At 34.4% G+C, this 9466-nt stretch overlaps 1 long non-coding RNA gene across 1 annotated transcript; it reads right to left on the minus strand.

Moving 5' to 3' along the window:
* Positions 1-1744: 1744 nt before the first annotated feature.
* LOC111511348 (uncharacterized) lies at positions 1745-9089 on the minus strand. The gene is made up of 2 exons (XR_002722900.2): positions 8798-9089; positions 1745-2354 (listed from the first exon to the last, which is right to left on the minus strand). It is a non-coding gene; the product is annotated as an uncharacterized lncRNA (long non-coding RNA).
* Between the last annotated feature and the right edge of the window lie 377 nt (positions 9090-9466).

The raw sequence follows: 9466 nt of genomic DNA on the forward strand, positions 1-9466 counted from the left end.
TAACATCAAAAATACATGAAATGATGTATATCTACGGAAAATTCTAGTATACTTATGAAACGCGACACAAATGCAAAAATTTTTTTGCCGTCCGAAAAAAACAAATGTACATATGTCCCTCACACAGTATAAGAGTGAACTGAAGTGACGTTAAGATGGAGATATTGCTCTCGCGATCCTTCTATTTTGTTCGATAAACTCTTTCGTTCGTTCAATTTTCCAATATGGCCGCTGTGACAAGCAACCCTTGAGACAATCATACCCAATCTCCCCTAGTTACCCCATTTAATTGGTTAATGATTAATAAGATAACAGACGAAATCTAAAAAAGAATTTCAATCTCAGGTCTTGGACACCAGGTAAATTTCGAATATGAATAACTCTTGGCATTATGAAAAAAGGTTCAACAATGGTGAGCGGTCAACCTCTTGTTGATTGTTCGATTGAGAATTCGAATTTTCACCCTTATTGATTTTCAGAGACTCCAGCATGTTCAATTTATGCCCTTTATTTTCTGTATATAAAATGTTGCAGTTAATGGGTTCTCTATATTGGATTTGTTAATCTGTTTGTAACCCCTAGACCATGCAAAGAAATAACTTTCAAACACAAACTGAAAGAAAAAGCCCTCCTAAAACAGTTACTTTCATATAAACATTCAATTACATACATTTTGGAATACAAACTGAATAGAGAAAAGTATTTTTTGTATAATTCACTATTCATATGAAAGTATGTTTATAAGAAAGTAGCTGTTGGAAAAGACGTTTTTTTCCAGTTTTTGTCTGAAAGTTAATTTTTGCATGAACTACACATCTTTCTATAAAGTTAACTTCTTTGATATTGATTGCTTCGTTTCTTCCTTTGGAAGATTTTGATACCTTTTTGTATGAAGAGTGCCAAAACTTTTCTTTCCCGAATATTTTGACAATCGTCAAAAGAAGAATGGCAGTCAGGTTTTCTTCAGTGTTCATTACTTGGAAGAAAAAATTCTTAATAGTGTGAATTTCCCATTTCCTCGAAGAATATTGTGACAATATAGAAAAAATGTATTTGTACGATAATAACTCTTTCCTTTGTCTTCAAAACAAGAAGCATTGGACGATAAATAAAAAAATACCAGAAACCTACAAACTGCATAGAAAGGAAGGCAAAAATATTAGAGTTACTAACGACAACCGAAAAGCATAACTCAATTGGATTTGGAGTAAAGATAGTAAAGAAAACCAAAAATTATTTCATAGAACTTCAAAAACATTTCAAAATGAATAAACTAATAACATTGAATATATAAAAGGTAAAAATGGAGAAATATGAACAGAAGAAATGTTAATATTATGGAGACATTATTTCTGAGAACTCTGTGGAATTCATAAATAGAAGGATGAGACGAAGAGATGAAATCATGGAAAAATGAAAGAATAGACAAACTAACATCGTAAATCGTAGATGATGAAGACTATGAGATCTGCGGAAATGAAAATAATGCAAAACGAATTATTTCATTGAGCATGGGTATGAAAGTTTACGATTAAAGCATATATAGAAAAATGATATCTATAACGAAAACGAGGAGAGAACCTCTAGGCGGGTTTTTGGAAAAAATGAAGTATTCACTAGAAATCTTTTGATGAAATGTCTATAAACACATAGAATTATCTGACACAATAAACTAATCCAAAAAATTAAAAAAATAAATGAGTATGACAGAAAATAACAGGAATATAACAGAAATAAGTGCAAATCATGATATAATAAATATATTTTCATTAAGCATTTATATGAAATTTGAATATGAATGTGAGAAAATTCAGTAATCGATAAAATTTGAAATACAGATATAGACCTACACTTTCAAATTCAATATAACTCTTGAATGATCTCTCATACTTTTTTGTAAAACATATAGTTCGTTGAAGTTCTTTCTTCCAAAAAATATTTGTCTTGCAATATTTTAGTTGAATGATTGAATATATATAAAAATCTTCAATCACGTATCATTAGTTTTTTAACCATAATAATTCCTGGTTCACTCCGGTCGCAATATACCTCAATAGCCAAATTCCCAGGAGTTTTTAATATCTCACACATATTCCTCTGAACGTATTTCTGACAAACAATACTTTGATTCAAATCCTTGTTGAAGAAACGGTAGCACCCTTTTTCTAATTGTTGACCATCGTTTTCACAATGCACTATTATAATTTCATTCGTGATTAACTGCAGACCATAGCATAATTTTTTTGTTGGTAGCCTCTCAACACAAGCTTTCGCTAGGTTGCTTAGGTCAATAGGTTGTTCATCTATGTAGCTGTCGAAACATTTTCCTGAAAGTGGTTCAATAGGGTGGAGTTCTGAAACCAAAAAAATGTGGATAAGTACTTCATATTGATTTGCGATTCGGATGGAATTTAAAAAAAAATGTTTCCAATGTTTGTTCAAATTATCAGAAAATTAATCCAACCCGAGTATTTGAATCTTAATGAATCAAATTACACAATAAATAATAGTTCCCCTCATTATATTATAGATTTTGCATATATCATTGAATATGAGAACATAAAACTTGAAAATTGGAACTGATGATACTCAGTTCATTTAATATAGGGTGTTTCAAATTCGATCATCATCATTGGGATCTCGGAAACTATGAGAGATTCAAAGATGGTTAATTTGGGGCAAAGTTGCGCATTCACCTGACTAACAATATGCCGTTAGTAGTTATATACAGTGTTAGGACATCGGAAATGTATTTAAACATGCATCCCTAATGACGACAACCACATCGAACTATTTTCAAGTTATTCGATCAAAATCTCACCGAGTTTGGTTCATTTGAAAAGCTGAGACAGAAATACGAAGACAGAATGGACCAGGAAACTAAAGAAAATTCAATAAATGAGATATGTATAAGGTAAGTTAGACATTTTGTCCTTTTCAATAAAAATTAATAATTTGCAGATAAACATGAACCCGTGGTAATCTACACCTCAAATTTCCTCCGAAATGAATATCTGTCATACAAGTGCTTGGAGACATTTCAAAAAAAGCGGTTTAAAATATTACAAAATACACATATCTCAAAAATTGTATCCAGGTGATCCCGAAAGGCGATAAGAATTTTGTAATTGGCTAATAAGGAGACCTGATTTTCCTGTTTTCCTGGAAAATGTAATTTGGACGAAGTGTGGGATATTCAACCGAAATAACGAACATATTTGGAGCATAAATAACCCCAGGCAGTTCCGAGAAATTCGACCTCAAGTGCGAATTAGTATTAACGTGTGAGCAGGAATTTACAAAGATAGAATTTTGGGTCCTCATTTATTTGACGGAATTCTGAATGGAGAAACCCATCACCAGTTTTTAATGTCGATTTTCGAAGACTATTTGGATGATCTACCTTTGGCTAGCTTTGATTTCATGGTTTCAACATGATGGTGATAAATAAATGAATAGGGAATAATGGGCCGGTGAGGTGGCCAGCAAGGTCTCCAGGCTTAAGTGTTATGGATATATCCATATGAAATATAGAGTGTATGGTCAAAGGGAATATCAAAATATTGGGGACCTTCAACACAGCATTATAAGAGTTCGGAAGATCGAGGAGAAAGGAAGTTAATCGTGCGGTGAATAATATTCAAAGAAGGGTACAGTTGTGTTATCATGAACAAGGCCAGCATTTTGAGCATTTGCTATGATTTACTTTTGCCTTTACGTTTTAGTTTATTATTGTTATTTGTTCAAAGTTTAAAGGACGCAATGTCTTACCTCATACACACATCATTTAACAAATTTTGATTGTTGATTCTGTCTCCGTATTTTTTGGCTTTTGGCTTTTTGGCTTTTGGCTTTCCAAACGAACCAAATTCGGTGGGATTTTGATCCAATAACTTGAACATAGTTCGATGTGGTTGTCGCCTTTCGAAATACAAGTTTAGATATATTTCTGATGTCCTAACACTGTTTCTATCATATTTGTAATAAATTTGTATCATATCTCTTTTTTCTTCATTCGTGAAAGTCATTTTTCGCTGAAAATTCAATGACTTGTACAATAACAAAATGTCATTGAATGTAACAATTTGAAAGTGGAATTTGAAAAAATTAAAGTCAAAGCCTATTATGATAAGAATTAATTTTTTTCAATATCTCCGATTTTTCGAAAAAAAAATGATAACTTATGATACATCAAAAAAAGGTATAATCTGTTTCTATTCAAAACAGAAAGAATCCAATGTAGTGCCCATAAGGAAAAATAAAGTTGGTGATGGTGGCCGGAAGACGAAACGTCGGATAGCAAATTTGAAAACATCATTATGTAGCAGGGAAAAAGTGGCAACATGAAAGTGCAATTTATTTCTGAATCCTTTGAAAAATTGAGCCAGATAAAGTAAAAACCATTTTTAGAAATGTCTGATTTTTTTCGGATATCCCCGTATACACTCGGATTAGTCAGGTAAATGCGCAACTTTGCCCCGATTTAACCATCTTCGTATCTCTCATAGTTTCCAAGATCCTAATGCTGAGGATCGAATTTGAAACATCCTGTATATTATTATCTGGATATGCACTCATCCAGGTACGTTCAATGCCTAATTTTAATAATGTGTTTTCTCAATGGTCCGATGTCTATGCGTCACACCTCACTATTTTGGAAGATCCTAGTGGTTTAAAGTTATGGATCTGATCATTTAATGTTTGAATGGAAGTTCTGAAAATGGGTTTCAAAATCGAATGTTCTAACATGTTATATAAATATTGAGTAAATCCAGTGCATTCTGTAGTCTCCCAATTATTGATATAAACCTTGTTCGAAGCGAACATGAAAGGAAGGAACAAAAAGTCATTCCGCAGAAAGTATTGAGGTTAAAATAATAAAGTGACAGATTTTGGTGACCTAGAGTTAAACACCATCACTTGGGAAATCGAAAGTACAATCTCACAAATATAATCATTCAGAAAAGTGGCAAAGAAAATAGAATACCAAATGAGAGAGTGAAATCTAATTCATGTTGAATATGTTTTTTTCCAAAAATTTTGTCAACTCAGTTCCATTGGATATGAATTTTAAAAAATGTTTCTTTGACTTCATCTTTTGAATAAAAAATATGTATTTTCACCCATCTGGATTCGTCGTCTATAAAAATGGCAAAATATAAAACATCTCTTACTGATTCAGTCTCCATAACGACAGTCATAGTCTTTATTATCTACTAATAATGCAAACTTGGTTAGAAAAACGCGCGTCGACAGAAAGTGTCGAAGTGAGATTTTTCAGTTTGCCTTTCTCATTCAAAAATGTTGGGATCAGTACATAAAAATATCACATTCAGACCTTTTTCCATAAACCACAAACACAAATTATTTCATCAACCGAGTAATTGTGAAAGAGGGTATTCCCATCTCACATTTTGTGATTTGTTATTTTTATTGATATTGATGTTTATCAAACGTTTGATTGAGTTTCGTCTCCAGTAAAAATCTGTCGGATTTTATTCCTTGTATTCATCGATTGATTTTATTATTGAAGCTTTTGCCTACACATTTTATGCATGCTTCAGCAATTTTTTACAGCACTCTGATCCTTTATGGACTCGTTTGTGATAACTGTTACACTGTTACATGGGCTGAAAAGTTTCGGGCCTGACACATATATGGCGATAGTATTATTGCATTTACCGCATTTTCAGTTAGTACTAACCTTCAAAAGAAAGTTGTTGAAATTTCATAACATTATATTAATAAGTTTGTGAGTTATTATGCTAAGAGTGCCACCGCTTTTGTTATTTTCAAAACAATGGATAAAAAACAATTTCGTGTTTTGATTTTACAGTGCTTCTTGATGGGAAAAAAATACCGTTCAAGCGAAACAATGGCTTGAAAAGTGTTATAAGGCCTCCGCTCCATCAGAAACAACAAATAAACATTGATTTGCTGACTTCCAACGTGGTCGTAGAGACACCAATGATGCAGAACGCAGTGGACGTCCAAATGAGGCAGTAACACCAGAAAACACAAAAAAATCCACAAAATCATTTTCAATTATCTAGAAGTGGCATTGCGTGAGTTAGCTGAGATAGTTAGGATATTTAAAAAAAACGTGTTGGCTTTATATTGCATAAGCATTTGACTATGAGAAAACTCTGTTCAAAGTGGGTGCCGCGCGGGATCAAAAACAAGAACGTCTTGATGATTCCGAGCAATCTTTGGACATGTTTAAACATGTGATGCACTGTTTGGAACCTTTGGTGTAGTAATGAATATTACTAGAGGAAGATCAAACTTATTGATTTTTCTATTGAAGATGATCACTGGGTGATCGAAACACGTGTCGAGGTGTTAAAATAACGGTTTGGTGTTGGGAAAAAACTCCGGTAATATTCATGTTTGAACATAACAAACCAGAAATTCTGCTTCGATATGTGACAATGGATGCATCATCACTGCAGAATCAATAAGATCGTTATCTGAGTGAAGAGCAATTGGTGAATCTCGTCCAAAGCGATGGAAAGCACAACAATCGGCTAGGAAGGTTATGGCCTCGGTATTTTGAGATGTGCGAAGTGCAATATTCATCGACTATTTTGAGAAGGAAAATGCCATCAACAATAACATAACGTTATTGTAGCGTTTGACGGTCGAAATTCCGGAAAAATGATCCATTTGAAAAAAAGAAAGTGCTGCTTCATCAAGACAATGCAAAGTGTTACAAATGAATGAAAAAGATTGCAAAATTGCATGCGACAACTGGCTGTTCGCAGACCTCAAAAAAAATTTCATCAGTAAGAAATTTCGCTCGAATGAAGAGATTATTGCTGAAACTGAGACCTATTCTGAGGCAAAATATAAGTCGTTCTACAAAAGTGGTATCTGTATCTCTGTATCTATAGAGTAGGGAGGGTGAGTGTACAGTCACAGCACTTAGGCCACATGTGACCCATTATACATCCTCCAGAGGAGTTGTCCTCCCGGATCATCGTCCATCCTGTCCTTTCCAGGAAGGTGGACAGGTCACTAGAAGACATCTCCTCAATATTGGCAACCTTGAGGTGTCTCACGGTGGCCTCCGCAAAGGTTTCAGAAGGTGCAGCAATATTACCGTCGATGCGCGGCTTTTTCAACCTTCTTGGGGTTCCCTCCGTGGAGGTGCATAAGTGAGGGAGCTTTCCTGCAGGGGCAGCCGGTTCCTTGCCTTCATTCAAGGCAGAGCCCTTGGCGCCCACCGCAGAAAGTGCCCTTGCTGTTGGATGTGATCTGCTATGTCCAGCCTAATTCCAAGCGGTAGATTGGGGTGGACATTTCTGTTCATCCCCAGCCACCACCTTAGATTGAGGTGAGCACTTCTGTCCAGCCTCGGGATTGGTTTTTGTTGTTTCATTCATGTGTGTTCCCACGAGTAGCAAGGGAAGAGTTAGTCACCTCTGGCAGAGCCCCGCAATACCAGAGGTAGGCTGATTACAATGAGGTTTCGCCCAGTTCCCCAAGGGGATCGTTCGTGATCGCATATCACCCTGCGGACATTCAGCTGTCGGCATGATTCCTTAAACCTTAGCTTGGGTAGGCTGGTCCAAGGTGGCATGTTTTGCAAAGGCTTTTGGGGGGTTTTAGTTCCCCTCACCCTACTTATTTCTGACACTGACCAGGAGTCCGGCGACCCCGTCCGTAAGGCCACATTGGCTTTCCGGACAGGGCCTCCAGTCCCCTGGCCGTTCCTCTATCCGCCACCTGGGGACGCGCTCGATGGGTAGTCCAAGCCACAGGCTACAAAAGTGGCATTGAAATGTTAGAGCGGCTTTGATATGATTGTGTGGCTCTTGATGGAGATCACGTTGAGGGATAAAGCCAATTTTGAAAAAAAAAAAGGTTTTTATTTCTTAGGCCCTGAACTTTTCAGCCCAGGTTTCATTTTGAATGTTACTAGTTCGTACTTCCATTGTCTAATATGATTATTATTTGATTTTAAATCTCTGAAAGAACAAATAAAATTAAAATGAATAGCTAAAAACATCAACTATATCAAGCAATAAAACGTGAAATGGAATTACAGTAGAATGAAAATAAGCAAAAAAAAGTAAATGAAGTAACTTGATTTGATTTTTTTTTTAATTTCATAGATTTGAATCAAATTACAATCATATCAGACGATGGGAGTGCAGACTAGTGAAATTCACCATGAAACAATGTTAATCACTCTCAAACATAATATATTTTCATTGGAAATCTTTCGCCCTCTCGGATTTTATCATAGAATTGGAGTTTTTTTCCGCTTTCTGGTTTTTAAATAATGTGAATTGTTTTCATTACTATTTCATGTTTTGTATTCATCAAGAAGTTTTATAATAAAGATTTCTGAGAATTGAAAATTGTTCTGTTGATTATATGACACAACAAAAATTATCATTGCTTTTTGGTGCAGTGAATTCAAGTAGATAATGAATCATTAATTATATGAGAACATCAGAGAATTTAAAATCTGGGCTGTTGGCTGTGAGTACGTGTTATAACTTCAAAATGAAATAAAACGATTTCAACCAAGATATTTTGAGAAAAAATTGAAAAATTCAACACTTCATATTTTGCGTCATATTTCGAAAATCATGTCAAGGAAGTTGTTTTCTATAATTGGTTGTTCAACGAATCAGCTATTTTAATCTCGAATATTCTATAATTCTCAATTAGAAATTTTAGATAAAAAGATTTCCAAAAAAACACTGTATTCGTACAAGAGCCAAAAAATGGACTTCATGTGGTAATACTAGTGATTAATTTTTTTCTACTATATATTTTTACTAACCTCGACTGAGTGCACAAACTATAGCACAAAAACCTAGGGAAACAGCAAATGTAAATTTCACCATGATCATCGATATTTTTAATGCACACTAACTGCTTGGAGTTCAAAAATGATCTAATAATATTCTTTGAATTAAATTGTGAATACAACAGTAGTTAACACCCATTACTAGTTATTTTCATGTTATGTTTGACCTTCTATTGTTTTGTTTCACTGGATGCTGCTGCGTTGATGAATTTTTATTGAATACCGATTGACTTTTCTGAGAAGAGTGCGGGCGATAAGGCAATTGTCACGTCAGTGACAAGATCAAGTTACAGCTCGACGAAACAAATTTTTTAACTATCTGCGACCTAACAGCATCCGGATAGTATTCTCTATATTGACGAAGCAACCGTTAGTCCTGTTCATTTTTTTGAATTCTGTTGTTGTTATCGTTACTTTTGATAACGCTTAGAGCAGGTTAGCATCGAACTAAACAGTTGAAAATAATTTTACAAAATAAACTTAAACAATAAGGAACAAAAAATACTTGTATTATTGTGAAAGAAGTGACGGGCGCTTGGTATACAAAAAATATGGCACAAAGCGCCTACGCTTTTTTCACAATAATACTAGTATTTTTCGTTCGTTATTGTTTTGAACTTATTTTAAAAAAAAGTATTTTCA

The sequence above is a fragment of the Leptinotarsa decemlineata genome, unplaced genomic scaffold (assembly GCF_025532065.1).
Source record: "Leptinotarsa decemlineata unplaced genomic scaffold, Ldec_3_MD MMD2_tig00026363_RagTag_RagTag, whole genome shotgun sequence".
NCBI lineage: Eukaryota > Metazoa > Arthropoda > Insecta > Coleoptera > Chrysomelidae > Leptinotarsa > Leptinotarsa decemlineata.